The sequence below is a fragment of the Perissodus microlepis genome, chromosome 14, assembly GCF_051167445.1.
Source record: "Perissodus microlepis isolate ML-2025 ecotype Zambia chromosome 14, ASM5116744v1, whole genome shotgun sequence".
Lineage (NCBI taxonomy): Eukaryota > Metazoa > Chordata > Actinopteri > Cichliformes > Cichlidae > Perissodus > Perissodus microlepis.
The window spans coordinates 8868389-8884207 of NC_140474.1; the positions used below are offsets into that span (position 1 = coordinate 8868389).

Here is a 15819-nt window from a genome sequence, read left to right on the forward strand (position 1 = left end):
GATGATTGTTGAGAAAGACAGCTATTATTTTTTTGTGGAATGAATTTGAATGGGATAGTAATATTTCACAAACTGGAATTTCAGCATAACATCTTGTGTAACTTGTGTTCCCACGAATATATTTAAGCTTAATTTTTTATTCAATTGCATGGCCAACAGGGGTCACCTTTGCCTGGTTTAAGAATTTGAATTTTTTGCACCGAATAATGACTTGCAGAATGACTTGCAGCCTGTTATTTTCTGCAGTGTTACTCCAGCTGATTTGATTCCAACTCACTGATGTACTCAAGTGAGACACCACAAAGATGGCACAGATGCTTTGTGATGAATGTGATATGACGTGTTACAGCACACTGTTTATTTTTTTAAACTGAATTATAGAGCTCTTACTTACTTGTGCCCTCAGTCAAGGAAACAGGCCCATTATTTTAAACTCAAATTGAACAGCATTTAATTTTCAGTATTTACGAAACACCAGAAGTTGCTGGATCATCTTCCATCTTGCGCAAAACCACGACCAAACCTCTCTTTTATAATTTGTTTATTTATTTTTTATGTATAAAGTAATACTTACAGGCTGATGCAACTTGTCAAAAAAGTGATTGTCAGCTTTTTTGGAGCTACAGACTGAACAGAATGTTAAGTCAACAAATGCCTTCAAGACATTGCAAAAGAAATCAAAACATAACCTTAATAATTGAGCAAGCATATTAAATAGTGACAGGTAATACAAATAGAATTAAAATGAAAAATGAGCTAAGTATTCTGCTGACACTGTTTTACAAAAACAAATTAATAAAAAACAATCAAACAAATCAAAAAAGAACTTTGAAACTTTTCACACTGAGCATAAATTATGCAGCAAGATAAAGGTAACCCACCGGCCTCCACAGGCAAAAAGAGTCTTTGAAATGTTGTTTTTTTTCATGTGCAAATAAAGTTTGCATTAATTTACAGCAGGGACTCGTAAGGAAGCACATAATGGTGAATGTCTCATTATAAAGTAAAAAGAATGTTGATGTTAGAAACAATATTTTTAAAATTAAATGTCAGAATAATGACATAAACTCTAAACATCTTTAATTGTATCCTCCATGGAAATGATCTTAATCACTTTGTGTTTTCTTGGATTTTTTCCCCTTCTCATTGCTCAGTCACATACTGGAACCTGTGGAAATGAGAAATCTTGTGGTTGCTGAGACTTTTTTTAGGGTCAAAACAAACCTTTGTTGGCAGTAATTCTATTTCCTGTAAGTTTGAAGTGGCTTAAAGAAATATTTTAATAAGTTTTCCGGGATTATGGCACACTGTTGATAGATAGCAACCTAAAATTTGATAATATTATTCATACAGTACCATGTAGTGCTTAGTTTTTGCTCCACTACCACCAGGACTGCTGTCCATTGATGGAGAGGCTTTGGAAAAGGGCATCTACGTCAGACACTAATGAAGAGAGAACTTAAAACTGATCCCAAGTGTTGCATTTCTTTTTGCTCTTGTTGAATATCAGTGTTAATATTCACAAAAAGTTTAAAATATGATGACAGTAAGAAAATACAGATGCTTTTTACATCAAAAGGGGTACATATGTGGACCTCATGGGATGGTGTATGATGCACAATTTGCTGTTCCATTCTGTTGAGATCTGTTGCTAAAGTGCTCTTATAGTGGAACCAGGCTATACTGGAGGGAGGAAGCAGGAGTGGCACAGCTTCCCTCTCCACAAATGTTCTGTTTATTTTTGAATTTTTGGCCTGGAGTGCACCGTTTCCTAAAATACTATCTCTGTGAATCCAAATGGTGGGTGTACAAAGCCTGACATGACTTTGACAGGGATAGTTGGGCCTTTATAGCCTTGGGATGTTAGAGCAGGATGTTTTAGCCATGTGTGATCATGTCAGGACAGACGCCTTCTTAAAAGAGGAAAAAGGGGGTAATTTACAATATTGGTCTTTTGCCACCATGTGTTGCACCACTCAGTAGTGATAGAAAAAAACATGCAGAAACTGAGCAAAGCACAACTTTGCTGAAAATAATATCAGAGATGGTTTTGTAGGGTTTTAAGATTTATTATGAAGTTTCAGAGATTTCCATTTCTTTCACATAAAAGCTCACTTAAAGACTACTTTACTCCTCCAAGGTTATAGACTATACTTGTGTTGATTTCCTCTATTACGATGCCAGTAGCACAATTGGATCTGGATAGAGATACTGGGTGGTTTCCAAAGAGCTCTTTTCCACAGCTGAAGCCACTTTACCATGCCTGTTTTCACCACAGTGAACCACAGGCCTTTCTGTGAGGTTGCAGCACTTCCGCTGTGTGCCTCGCAGAGCTTCTTGGGCCCTCCTCACAATAACACTGCAGCCAACGCTGTTAAAGGATCAAAGATCACCTCACGCTTAACAAACAGCTAGACACTCAGCCTATCAGAAACATCTGGGAGTGGTTGGCTGCAGCTGCTGGTGCATGCCCACACCCCTGAAACAATCAGGACGGGTGCCAGATGTGGAGAGCATCTCACGTAAGGTTCAGATGTTTCTGTTCCTTGGAGTCACTCACCACAGGGAGAAACAGGATGCTTTCTGATGTCCTATTAAATTTAGACTGTGCTGCACCCAGATTGGGTTTGGTGCCTTGGGATATGCCACCGGCTTGTGGGTTGTCACTATTCAGCAAGCTGATTGAAAACAGTGCTGTGTGCATAAAGCTTATAGAAAACATTGGGAAAAATGTTGTTTTTTCCAAATGGGTGAGTGTGAACCACTAAATATCACATATTCTGACCCTGCTGGTGATAGAGAGGCAAGAATGTTGGAATCTTTTTCATATATTTTACATAATAAGCACCTATAAATATGTTCTATAAATATGTTGCCTCAATGTGGTGCTTGTTCAAGCAGTTTTACATTTACCATGACACACTTCATAACCTATAACCTCCCATCCCCGCACCTGTTGCACTGGGCTTTTTACTGTGATAATGCTGTGGAAAGAAATATTTAGAAGACCAAACGAAAACATGCAAGAGTCTTATATTTTTTAAGATGTAAAGTAGAAAACAAGCTGGAAAAAATGAATATTGAATATCTACTTTACTGCAGAAAAGATGCCTTGTTATATAGTAAATGTGCCAGCTAATGAAGCCCACAAATTGTGCTTATTTCTGCAGAGATTTTAGACTTTGGAAGCTGGTGTTCATCTTTCATATTTATGTTCATATTTTGTGGCAATGTTTAACTGAGCTAATCACTGAGATTATTGCTCAAACCAGTGATATTGCCAAACTTGATATTGCTTTTGAAAACTCATCTGAACAAACTTTTCACACAGACTGCAAAATCTAACGAGAGACAATATTAAGGCAAGAAGCTTTCTGTCAGGGCTTATGCATAATGCACCAGACTCCAGTGCGTGCACGTAAAGTTAATGCTGGATGGACATGAAGATATCCATAGAGTGGATATAGCGGATACAATGTTAATACCAGATCTGAGCTGGTGTGGAGAGAGTCTTCCTCTCCTGGAGGTTCCCTGTGGTGATTAGAAAAACACTTTGGTAGATATTATACACTGTTATTTTCCCCTCTTCTGTCTGTGCCTGATCTTTCACTGAAGCAAAGTTCAGTAAAGTACCCTCACGGTGACCCTTTTATCTTCCATTTTAATGAATGAAATTATTTTGTCCTGAACATCAAAGTAAAAAAGTTTTTGTTTTTTTTACTGCCTTCTGTTTTCTGTATATCACTACTTTTTAAGACTCATCAGCATTTATCAGTACCCTTGATATGCAATTGTTTTAGCCCCAAATTGAAATGGGCCCCTATTTTTAATTTCTGCATTGCTTTTGCTGTTATTCTGCTATTGGTCTGTTCTCCTGCTTAGTCTTAAAGGTGGCTTAATGTTAAAGTCTTGCCTTTACCTAAACACATCAAATAACAGAAGATGTCAGTGCAAAGTTTCACCCTTGTTAAATTCTGCCTTCATGTTCAAGGACATCCTTATTCCAGCTCTAAGGGAGTAGAATAGTGCATTACAGTGCGAGCAGGTACCTGAGGAGAGTTAATAGGGGTTTCTTGCACATCAGTAAGTAGATGTGCCATAACAGTTCTGCCTGATAGAAATAAATCTCTCAGAGGTTTTTTTCTGTGAGCACAAGATATTTTAATTATTAATCAATCTTTTGGCACAGTAGAGATCACAGGGAAAGTTATCATTTGAATGTAAGCCGTGCTTACAAAAACATTACTTTAGAGTTGTTCCTTCTTGCTGTGTTAATTAAAATTTCAGGCTTGAGGTTAAATGTCATTAATGATATGATCAAGTTTTTATAATAGCTTGTGGTAAGTTTTAAATGGCAAAGTTTGTATAATTCTGGAATTATACAAACTATATATACATATATATATATACTTTCAGCTTAATTTAAAGAAAACAGCATCACAATTGTAACTATTCGCTGGGACCTGGTCTATGACCTTAACTCCTCAACATGCAGAAGATATGGGCTGTCTCTCACTTCTTTCATACCACTGTGATCACACCCCTGGTTTATCTGTTGTGACAGTGCTACCATTCGTTATAAGGCTGTAGGCTTTGGCTGTAGTTTCCTGAACTGATGAGTTTGAGAATAACACGTTTCCCTGAGCTTCGTGAACACGATTTGGGTTTAAAACCTCAGCGAATCATCAAAGGGCAAAAACAGGATGTGGTTATTTTCGATATCTGAGGTTATAAAATCATTTCGTTCAGTATTAAAGTGATTATACTGGTATAAATTCTGATTTGCAACCTTGACTGTGTATTTTTAGTTGTGGGCTCTGCAGCTGCTTTATAAAGTGCTACTGATTATAGTGTTTGTACAGACCAAAGCACATATGGCTTTGACAGTAACATAGCAGCTCTCTTCTTAAACATCTGTGCATGACTAACGCTGAAACATGGCATACTGATGTATCCTCCCATGGGCCGTTTAAATATAAGATTTACTCCATGCCACCTTTGTACATTTGTCCATTCCTCTTCTTGAGCGTGCCATGGATTTCTATAGCTTTACTGTTTAGCATTGTTCCTAAACTCATGTCAGGCATATATTATGTTTCCCAAGATGATCTTATTTTACAGTGCAGGCTATGCTGCATGCTATTGCAGTTTGCAGGATGATTTAAAGTCATAGATTATAGCTGACCAGTTACCCGGACCTTTGAAAATGGATGTACTGTACATGGTCGCAGCTGTGTTATTGCTCTTTGATGTCACTTTATTTCTGACATTCTCAAAGTCTAAAATTAAGGTAAAATTCCTACATTTGGCAGCTGAACCTGCCCATGGCAAAATATAATGCTTGAGTTCAAGGATTTCCCCCTGTGACAAAGAAACTGATATCCCCAGAGAGTAATTTGTTTTATATTATATATCAAACATATGCATTTATTACTATAGATCATTAAAGTGTCAGATAAAATTCCAGCATAAGGTTTTGGCACATAATTTTCAATCACGCCATAAATATTTATATTTGGTGGATATTTGCTTTTCTAAATGTTAAGGAAAGTAACCAGAGAAGCATTTTTGCAAAGTTGCAGACAAATACTTCCCTGCAAACAAACATGAAAAAAAAACTTTATTCAGCTGGAATCCAGAAGCCTATCAGAAGCCTAAAATACTACATCTGAAACGAGGCAAACATGAGGCAGAACCACCAAGACTACAAACAATCAGACAAGGAACACTGACCAACTAGGTCTTTAAATATACAAAAGGTAACAAGGGAAGAAGACACACCTGGGAAAATACACACAACTGAAACTAATTAAGGCAACCACAGACAAGCAAAACTAGAAGACACAAGAGAACGTAAAAATTAAATAAAAATGAAATATAACAGGAAGTAATAACAGGCAGAGTAACAGCAAGATAAAAGAAGACACAGGCGTTGCAGCATAAATTGAATCTCAAGGGATTGAATATAAAACCACAACTCTAACCAGTTAGTTTTCAAAAAGTTGAAAACAAAATAATTAGCTGCAAATATTATAATAAAGAAGTCAAACAGGGAATATCGGCTACATAAAAAAAAAAAAAAATCAAAATATTAATGTGTAAACTCAAAACTCAGGCAAAAAACCCATAAGCACCCATAACACTGACAAGGAAAGGAAAAAACACCTGAGGATAAATATAGTTCACCATGATGGATTTCAAACAGAATCAGATGCTTTCCATTATAGTTGCTAATAGCTAATGTGAAATGTCCATTTCTTAATTATCCAGAGAGCTGCGTAATTCCAGTGCACTTATGCAGACAAATGGCCAGTTACACTCGACTGTCTATTTCATAGTCCTATTGGGGTTTCTCCTCATAGCCTAATGGTGATGATAATAGGTCTCCCATCTTTAGCTCTGCACCTGGCAGTGAGTCTACGGATGCCAAGATCTTCATAAGCATCTATTTTAATTATGCAGGAAAACAGCCACTGTCATTACAAAAATAAAGGAAATGACCACGGACATTACCGCAAGGCAGCTTTCTTATTTGCAACCCCACAAAATTACAAGAACACCTAAAGTATCCATATTACTGTTGGCAAGATTAATTTCTAGTTTTTCAAACATAAAGAGCCAGGAAAAAAAAATCTAAATCTTTAGTTTTATGTTTCGAATTGGTTGATGCACTACTTCCAGAAAGCTGTTTTGTATTTGCATCTCCATGAGTAACTGTTTACAATTTGCAACCATCCAGCTCTGTTTCTTGTTATGTAAATGTTTGCTCATGAGCACGACCATATGGATCATGTGACCCTTAGACAAATTGTTGGTGAAGCTGCCAGCCTCGAGGGCTGATGCCTTAACCCCGACTGCATAACCGGCAAAACAACATTCTTTACACATATGTCCTTTTTGAAAGCGTAACCACTGATTATATCTTTAATGAGAAAAATCGTGCTCAAGCCATCAGGAACATAGCATTTTTCAGAGGTACTTTGGCAAGTTGTGAAATGAGATGACTTTTGCCCCAGCTGCCATAAAAATAGGAATATATTTAGTATTGATAGGAGGGTGTGGGTCATTCATGTTTCCTGTGGAACCAACCGAAAGCCTCGCATGTGCCAAAGTAAATGATTGCATCCACTGACTCATGGAAAAGGAAAATAGTTTCCACGGTTATATATTATTTGAGTTTATCCTGTCACTCCATCTATTTGATGGTTTTAATGAACACTCTTTTTTTAAGTAATGTTCTGACAATATTGTGAAAACATGCAGTTATAGCAGAGTTGAGTAAGGCTGCCATGGTGAAACGATGAAGGAATTTGCCCAGGTTGCTCTGTGCTGACCCTGACAGCGATTGTTCACTTCAGTGCCACTCATTGCAATGGCGTGCTTCAAAATGACAAACCAAGTAGAGTCAACAACATTACTTTCTCAACTGACAGCATTGTGAAGTGCAGAGTAATGGGATTAGAGGCTTTTTTCCCTCGCTAGGACTTTTTTTTTGCCTCAAAGAAATTTTTGCTTGAGCAATTTAATTGTTTTGAGAATTCCAGGGCATCTCTCTCAAAGCTGTGCATTCCTTTCCTCCACAACACAATGCATTCCTGGAGAATAAAAGTGATCTCCATCAGAATCAGTTAGACTCCCTACAATGTCTCAGGAATTTTGTCCTGCAGGAGAACGACATGTTGGACTCTGTGATGGATAGTGTATTAATTAGAAAGCATTCATTACCGAATTGGGTGGCACTGTTATAAGCCAGACTGCTGTTAAGAAGACTGAAGTTCTGTATAGTGTTTAGAAATAAAGATTATTAGAGATTATTATATTGTATGTTTACTGTTAATGAACTATAGGTCTAAAAATAAGTCACACTATATATACAGCATGTAAAGTGTAATTTCCAAATGCCATTACAGCTGCATCCTCCTTTTTTGCAGACATGCAGACACTAATGCCTGGTAGAGCTTTTTAAAATTGTTAAGATTCACTGTTGCAGTTACAAGAAGATATCATTTCTGCATTGCCTGAGGGAAAATGCTAGTTTTATCAATTTACCCTCTAATTCAGTATATTTCTCCTCGCCCTGAGGCTGTTTTCAAAGACTTCAAATGGAAATTAATTCTCATTAGCTTTATTTCTTTGTACAGTTCATTAAACCGGTTATTTGTCAAGAACCAGGACAACAGAGACAAATCTATTTACCATGTTTAACAGTGATTAAACTCACCAGATTAAACCAAAGGAGTAAAATACCATGACATGAATAAATGATATTTTGTGAGAGTCATTACACACCATAGTCACAAATATTCAAGACCATAGGAATACTTAAAACACATTAAAAAGGATCTGAAACACTGGAAATTATTTACTGTCAGACCTCATTTATCTTTGAGAGTTAAGATAGCCTTTTGGCCTCGAAACCTTCACTTTATCTTAAATTAGATTTTTGTCTTAACAAGAAACAAAGATAATCTGAGTTCAATCAGTTAGGATTGGCGACAGGTATAAACAACAATACTAAGCCAGAAGCAGGTTTTTAAAAGTTTGTCCGCTAGGATAAAATAAGATAAGTCTCAGACAACATACAGGCTTTGTTGCAAAAGTTGTTGTGGTTAGTGAGACTTAAGCTCTTAAATCCACACATACAATTCAGGCAGGCTCTTTGTCAGCAGAGCTCTGTTTTGTATTTATGTATTCTCACATTCACACCTTGTATTTTCTAAGGAAAATACAACTTTCCTAGAAACAGCACCGACTATTGAGGAACAGGATGACCCCGACAGAATTATGCGCTGCCTCCTGGATGAGACTGCACTTTTTTGGAGTTAACACACCAATTATACTATCTTTGCCTTTTTTGTTGGTTACAATGTTGTCAATGAGACTGTAGTTAACAATTCAGAAGGAAAAACTAATTTAACCACTAAGATGGTCGTTTTTATAAACAGCTATGCTCAGACACAAAATAATAAAGTTTTTAAGCTGGCATCACAGGGAGATTTGACCCAGTAACAGCAAAGTGAAAGTAGGATCACCTCTACAGGCTGCTCTTTCAAATATATACTGTACACAGGGCTATATCAATCCCTTTCATGTTTTAAATGCATCTGTTGGGGAAAAAAAGGAACCAGATATTAGTTCTGAGTAAAGCAAATGCAACATTAAGTTTTACAGATGCTTACTCACATTGTTCAGTAATCACAGTGAAGAACTTGAGAGTAAATCTCTTTCTTTGTAAGCCCTTCATTTCTGTGTCAGAGCATCACAAGGATTTTTCGTTTCATGAACAATTTATTATGGCAATTTGTGGAGACATGAAATCTATAAAATATCTTCACTATTAACCAGAAGATGACAAAGAGGTAGGTATTCCCGGAACTTTATCAACCAAATGAAAACCACATGCTCATTCAATATGCAGTATCCTGTGGAAAGGATCATGCAGTGTAAGTCTAGCGTAGAATATGCACTATATCAATATGGGTAATAAATGCATGCACTATACAAAAAAAGAAAACACACCCAAACAGCATGGAACGTTAGATACTCTATGACTTGATCTTGAACTGTGCAGGTTTCATATGAACTTTTCCCATCTGTAACTTAAAAGGTGACATTTAACACGCTGGAGCTCATATTTCCTGAAATGCACAGCAGTCTGGAGGAAATGGTTCACTACTGCTTCTGGTTAGTGTTTCGTCTCAACGTAAGTCATTAGGCCTCTGCTTAAATATGTGCCCAACCCCCTCACCCCCAACATTTTGTACTATTCACCTTGCAGACATAACTTCCATTGTGTTTTGATCCAGATGGGGTTCCGGTAGAGCAGCATTGTGAAGTCTGTGTCCTGGATTTTGTTCTGGATTACAGAATATTTACATTTAAGCATCACAAATGAATCCATTACTTTTAAAGAATGAAATGAACGTGAGCATGCTCAGATAATCCACGCCTCAGTGGCTTAACAAGTTCAGTATTTGATGTGTATATATCTTTTCCTCAGCTTTTTGTTCTGTGGAATGCTACAAAAACTATTAAATTAATCACCTTGTTATTCCCCCTATTTCATTTTTTAACCAAAAACTTCATTAGGTCATCCCCATTTTTGTTATTTTGTTTTCCAAATTAAACGCATTCAAAGCCTTTTTTTGTTACCCAGGGCACACTTGCAAATGCCACGATATAAACTTTATGAGATCAAATAAATAAATAAAAAAAACACAAATCAGCCATCAATGATCTGTGGAAACTGAGAATTAAATGAAAAGATCTCACAAACATCATATTTCATCAAAACATTGAGAATTACAGGGTAGGGAGATACAAGGACATCTGAGTCTTATTATGGTTTTAATGTAGCAGCTGAAAAATTGCTTGTGGTGCAACACCATGATGTTTTATTTCACAAATACATGTATTTTTTTTTTTTTTTTTTTTTTTTACATTTTGTGTATCAGGTTAGAAGCAGTTACTGATATGATTTCCTGAGAAAGAGTGGCATGTCACACACTTACCTTTAATCTTGATTAAACTCAATCTATTTATTATTTCTTTCATGGTCTTTCTGCAAGGGTTAAAGAAGCCAAGCTGTGGTACTCCCTCTAATCCACGGTCAAATGTCACTAAAATAAGCAGCACAGAAAAATGACTAAGACCACAACGTCTTGATGTGGACAGCACCTGACCTCAAAGTAGAATTGCAGATTTGTCCACCATTACAGCACCTTGTTTTTTTTATTCATGGCCTTATGTGACTCGTGAGGGCAGTCAAGTCAGTTAAAACCAAGGAACTGAACTCAATGCATTATACAGTAAATAAATTGGACAATCTCATGCATGTGAACGGACTTGAAAAACTAAAGTGTGAGGTGAGCATAGGTAAAATTAATGCAGACTGAGCCTTTAAAACGACGTAAACTTAGGCTGCACTTTTTTATGGAACTCAAGCACCGACGCTGGATGGAAAACAGATGCTCCGCTCATGTTTTGATTTATCCACAGTATAATACCTAATCTGCTTATTGTTGTTTGCAAAACCATAAACAAATCCATCAGTTTGACATCTGTGCTCCTAGTTTCTGTACATCTTTTCATCTTTAATAATTTATCAAAGTTGGAATAGGCAAGCCAAGTGATGCCAAGTGAACATTTTGTCATTAGTATGCGAACAGGATATTTGACAATCCATTGCTTTGTCACTGGGCAGATTTTGTGGCTTTGCTTTTTAATATATTTATGTTAAAAAAAGAAAAGGATATTTGCAATAAAAATGAATCTTGATAAGGTAAAGGATTTTACTTTGTTTAATATAATGCTGCACGAGGAACTGCGAAGATAGTGAGAGTGTCAGTAACAACTTGAATTGATATGAAACAGCCCTACATGTTATCTACGAAAGGAAATAAAACATAAACAAAACACTTTATTTTCTTTCCAGCTCTGCTAAACATTTATCTATACTGCTATCTAAGAACACCAATACTTATTACATCTGCTGACTTCTTTTAATGCATACTGCAAATATTATTTTGTGCACAGCATACTATTTAACTCCCACTTTTATCTGTCTTTTGATCCTTTGCACTCGAAATTACATCCAGGGCATAAAGAACAGAGCCAAGCTCCATGTCATTTTAAGTTGTTCTGTCTGGCTGGCATTAAAATAGGGACAGGTAGTGTAGATAATATGGATGATTGTCCCTGTGGAAGTAAAACCATCTGAGCTTGTCGATTAGTGTGAATATATGCATATCTGTGTGAGTTGCCTCCCTTGCTGTGCTGTCACAGTCATAATGAGAAGCTGCCAGCACTGGAACTCATTCCACTGGGTGAAAAAGCAGTTCAGAGAGAGAAAGTGGGGAGGCATAACGAGGTTGGCTGGAGGAAAGAAAGTTTTAGCCGCAATTAAAAAAAATGAACACGGTGAGAGTGACCAAGCTTTTTTGTTTATTCTTTTTGATAATCTCTCTTTTTCTTAATCAGTGCAAACAGAACAAAGCAGCTAGTTCATTACTATTCATAAAGCCTCCTTTATACTGTCACTTCACAGGTATATCATGAATAAAATTTATTTTGTCTTGCCAGGGGTAATTCAGTTTTCAAATTCATTTCTTTAATGACAAAGAAGAAAAATGAATAAACATTGGGGCATTCATCCCATTTCCATCAGATGTTTCTCAGTAAAACTACAGACACAAAAGGACTCTCTGCTCCTCTCATGTTTATAAGCTCTAAATGCAAAGTGACAAGGGTTTAATAACTTTCAGAGCTTTTAGTGATTGACAAGAAAGTGAAGCAGGGTTATGGCTCCAGCACCATGAGAGATAAAAGTGTAGCTTCCCCTTGGGGGTTGACTGAAGATGTAAGCTATGTTCCTTTAAAGAGTCACAACATATGAGGAAAAGTTACAGGCATTGTATCCTTTTTAGACTTAGATGGAAAATACCCCCAGGAGGTTTCTTGACTTCCAACATCTGAAGGAAAATGTTGTCTGATGGCTAGATCTCCTTATGATCCAGTGGCTGTGTCGAGGTTGTTTTGTTAGGTAGCTCAGGTGGATATAATTCATAATCACTAAAGCCAGGCCCGATTTACATTATACATTTCAAGCCTCACTGTGCCTGGAAGCACAAGTAAATGAATATGATGAATGTAAGGGTTTATATCTTATACTGATTGAAAGTTTACTTCAGCAGTGGGATGATTAAAATGAGTTTGTATGTTGTATTATTTGGTGAAATTATTCAGCTGTTTTAACAAATATACGTGTAAAAAAAAATCAGTGGATTTATAAAAGTACTGTGCTGACATATGCGTCATATGCATGTCAGCAAAGCAGAGATTTCTGTGCGATTTCTTTTACAGTTTAACTCTTCAGATGAGCAGAGCACAGCGAGCTTTGTATCTGATTTACACTTCCCTTTCGCATAGGATGGTGGCACCAAAGTTCAGCAATAACCTGACCTGCCTCTCTGCAGTCGGTGTGGCTCCTTGTGGTAATCACAGCAGCAGCAGAAAGAGGAGAGGAGCAGGAGGCTGCACTCCGTCACGTGTTGAAGAAATTCGATTTTGGAGACGGACGTTCACCGCTCGGCCCCCACATCGTTTGGTTTCACTTAGCGTGCTGCAGCAGTGTGTGTGAGCCCAGACAGGCGGGCAGTGGATGCCGATAAGACGAAAGGAAAGTTTTTACAAAGAGACCAAGTTTGCTTCTTTCTTTTTAATCATTTCGTCTGATAAGAAATCGAAGAGACCTGAATAGGAATTTAGCAAAGAAACAAAGTGTGCCGCGGGGATAATGCCTTTTTTCCTGGGATGGATGTAACTCTGTACTTCGTCTTCATAAGGGAACAGTGAGAGGAATTTGTACATCTGGAAGCGCAAGTTATCATCTTTAAACACCGGAAAGGAACAAATGAATGTGAGTATCCATCAAAGCTGGACTGCGCAGACCTTCCAGCGCCACAAGTAACCAGCCTGATGTTGAAGTTATTCATCAGTGTTTATCTCTAAGCACACTTTACTCCCTTTCACTTATCTATTGTTAACAACGCGTTACTAATCACGTTGCTTTAGAAAAGGATTTTAGTGGAGGGATGTATGCAAAGCAATTGCCTGTTACTTACTGTTTTAGCAGACCAATGCATCAGCGCGCTCCGTTGCATTTATGCAGACTCGCCTGAAGCATTAAAAAGTTTTAATTAATTAAAAACAAATGAAAGAAAGTAAAAATTAAAACAGCTCGTGTACGTATCATTTTAATAGAGTATTTCTACAATCAGTCAATATGCAATGTGGCTAATTTAGGCTACTTAATCTTCTTTCATGCAATGGTCGATCATATGGATGGATAATTTGGCAGTTTTTCAACTCTATAGCAGTAAGTTAAAAAAAAAAAATACTACGTATACTTTGAGCGGGTAGACTTTGAAGAGCTGACAAAACATTTAACAGTTTGTTAAATCGCACCTTGTTAAAGTCCCCCTGAGACCAAGACATTCCTCTGAAATTGGGAAACCTATATGCAGTTATTGTATAGTCCTCCGAGTGCTGCTGTAGCCGCACGGCTGGACCTATAGCTGCTCAGTGATTACTCACATCATTAACCACAAAAGGTTTTCATATCTTTTCATTATTAAGCCAATTAAGTCACTGGGATCCACCGCCATGCAGTTGTCTGTGTGATGGTTGCCATGGTGCAGCCCAGGTTTTGTTTCTTTTTTCTTTTTTCTATTTTTCCACTACCAGTCATCAGTTTGAAAAACCCTAACACTTGTATGATTTTATGAGGCTCATTCACCAGAGCTGAGTCTGTTTCATTCATTTTTGTGCATGGTTAGTTGTGAGGCTGTTTGTTTGTATGATAGGGTCATTTCTAACACTTTGTCTGTTCCAGCACATCTTTGCAGTGCGTGCCATGTTTCAGACTTGAGTTAAAATCTAAACTTGCAGAAAAAACAAGCGAAAGATGCACCACTTGTGGATAAAACCACAGCTTGGACCTCTGTGGCGTTTATAAGAGTCCAAGAATTATGTCATATTCCCTTTGGTGCACTGGATGAAGCAATCCTTTCACTAGTCTTGTCTCTGTGGTGTGCGTATGATGTTGCTGATGCTATCTGCACTATAGTGTGCAGATTCCTGAAAAAAGAAAAGAAAAGCACATGATATGTTTCATGCAATCTAACCATAAAGTTTCTCACTGCCTTGCACATTCTGAAAATTGCCCGACTGTGGTTTTGCTCATCTTTTTGCAGTTCAATCATCACTCAAACAAGCTGAGTGTAAATCAGCTATTGCGTCTGAGGGCACTTTGCCAGAAAGCTGTCGCCTCCAAAGTTCATTTCAACATTTATGACCAGTCCCTGTCATTTAAAAAAAAAAGTTGCATCAATGCGAAAGCAAGAATGTCAATCTGGACACCCCCAGATTTAAAAACTCCCAATGAGACCTGCCCTTTTTATAATCAGAAAATGTGTGTCAGGAAAACTTTTACCTTAGTTTGTAGTACTGTTGCTGCTCCTTGCACCCTTGCTACTGTAACACGATACACATCTGTTTTTAATGATGCAATCACTAGCACTGCCAGTGCAATGTCAGGCAGTGTCATCTTCAAAGATATTAGGTGTGTGTGTTTTTTATCCTGAATATCTTACACAAACAGCTGAACCAACCCATGCTGCTCTTGTTGTGGGAAAGAGATGATCCCTTTTGTCACGGACCCTCAGAACCTTTTACTGAAGGGTTCACAGTGAAAAAAATGTAGCTTGTGGGCTTTCCCAATGTGATGTTTGTTATTGTCAGGAAGGGCCTGTGATGATTTTTCAAGGGCTTTTTAAGACTACATACCCAACGACTTAAGTATCAAAGAGTAATGCAAGGTACAGAAATGTGGCACTTAGTCTGGCAAACATTCAGAGCATTGTAGTTTGCTTTGAGCTAAGCTTGCCATCCTCATGTCCAGTCAATCTGCATTTCTGTCTGTGGTTTCCATTATGGCTCCATCGAGCCCCAAGCAGGCTGGCGTGTTCTTGAAACCACAGACGTTTTCTGTGAGTAACTAGACTCGTGACATGGAATTAGAAGCTCATTTTACGCAGTCTGTCACTATAGCTGTCCCTCTTGGTTTGTTAGTGTTACATAGGTTTTTTGGTTGTGTTAATGAAGTAGTAGCCTGCTTTATTTTGGGGGTAATTTGCTAAACTTTTGTTTGATGGAGGGCGATTTTTAACCAATAATGTATTTCCAGTTAGCACATTATTTACTCACAAGAAGCTATCTCCGATGTTGTCTGTGATTAAGACATTTGCTTGAGGCCAATGT

General features: G+C 37.4%; 1 protein-coding gene across 1 annotated transcript in view; it reads left to right on the forward strand.

The window, feature by feature from the left end:
* The first annotated feature begins 13036 nt into the window (after window positions 1-13036).
* LOC146373398 (protocadherin-16-like) overlaps window positions 13037-15819 on the forward strand; it is a 77787-nt gene continuing 75004 nt past the window's right edge. The window contains exon 1 of the mRNA XM_084950216.1: window positions 13037-13417. The gene's annotated coding sequence lies outside the window, so the exon portion shown is untranslated. The remainder of the gene's footprint in view (window positions 13418-15819) is intronic.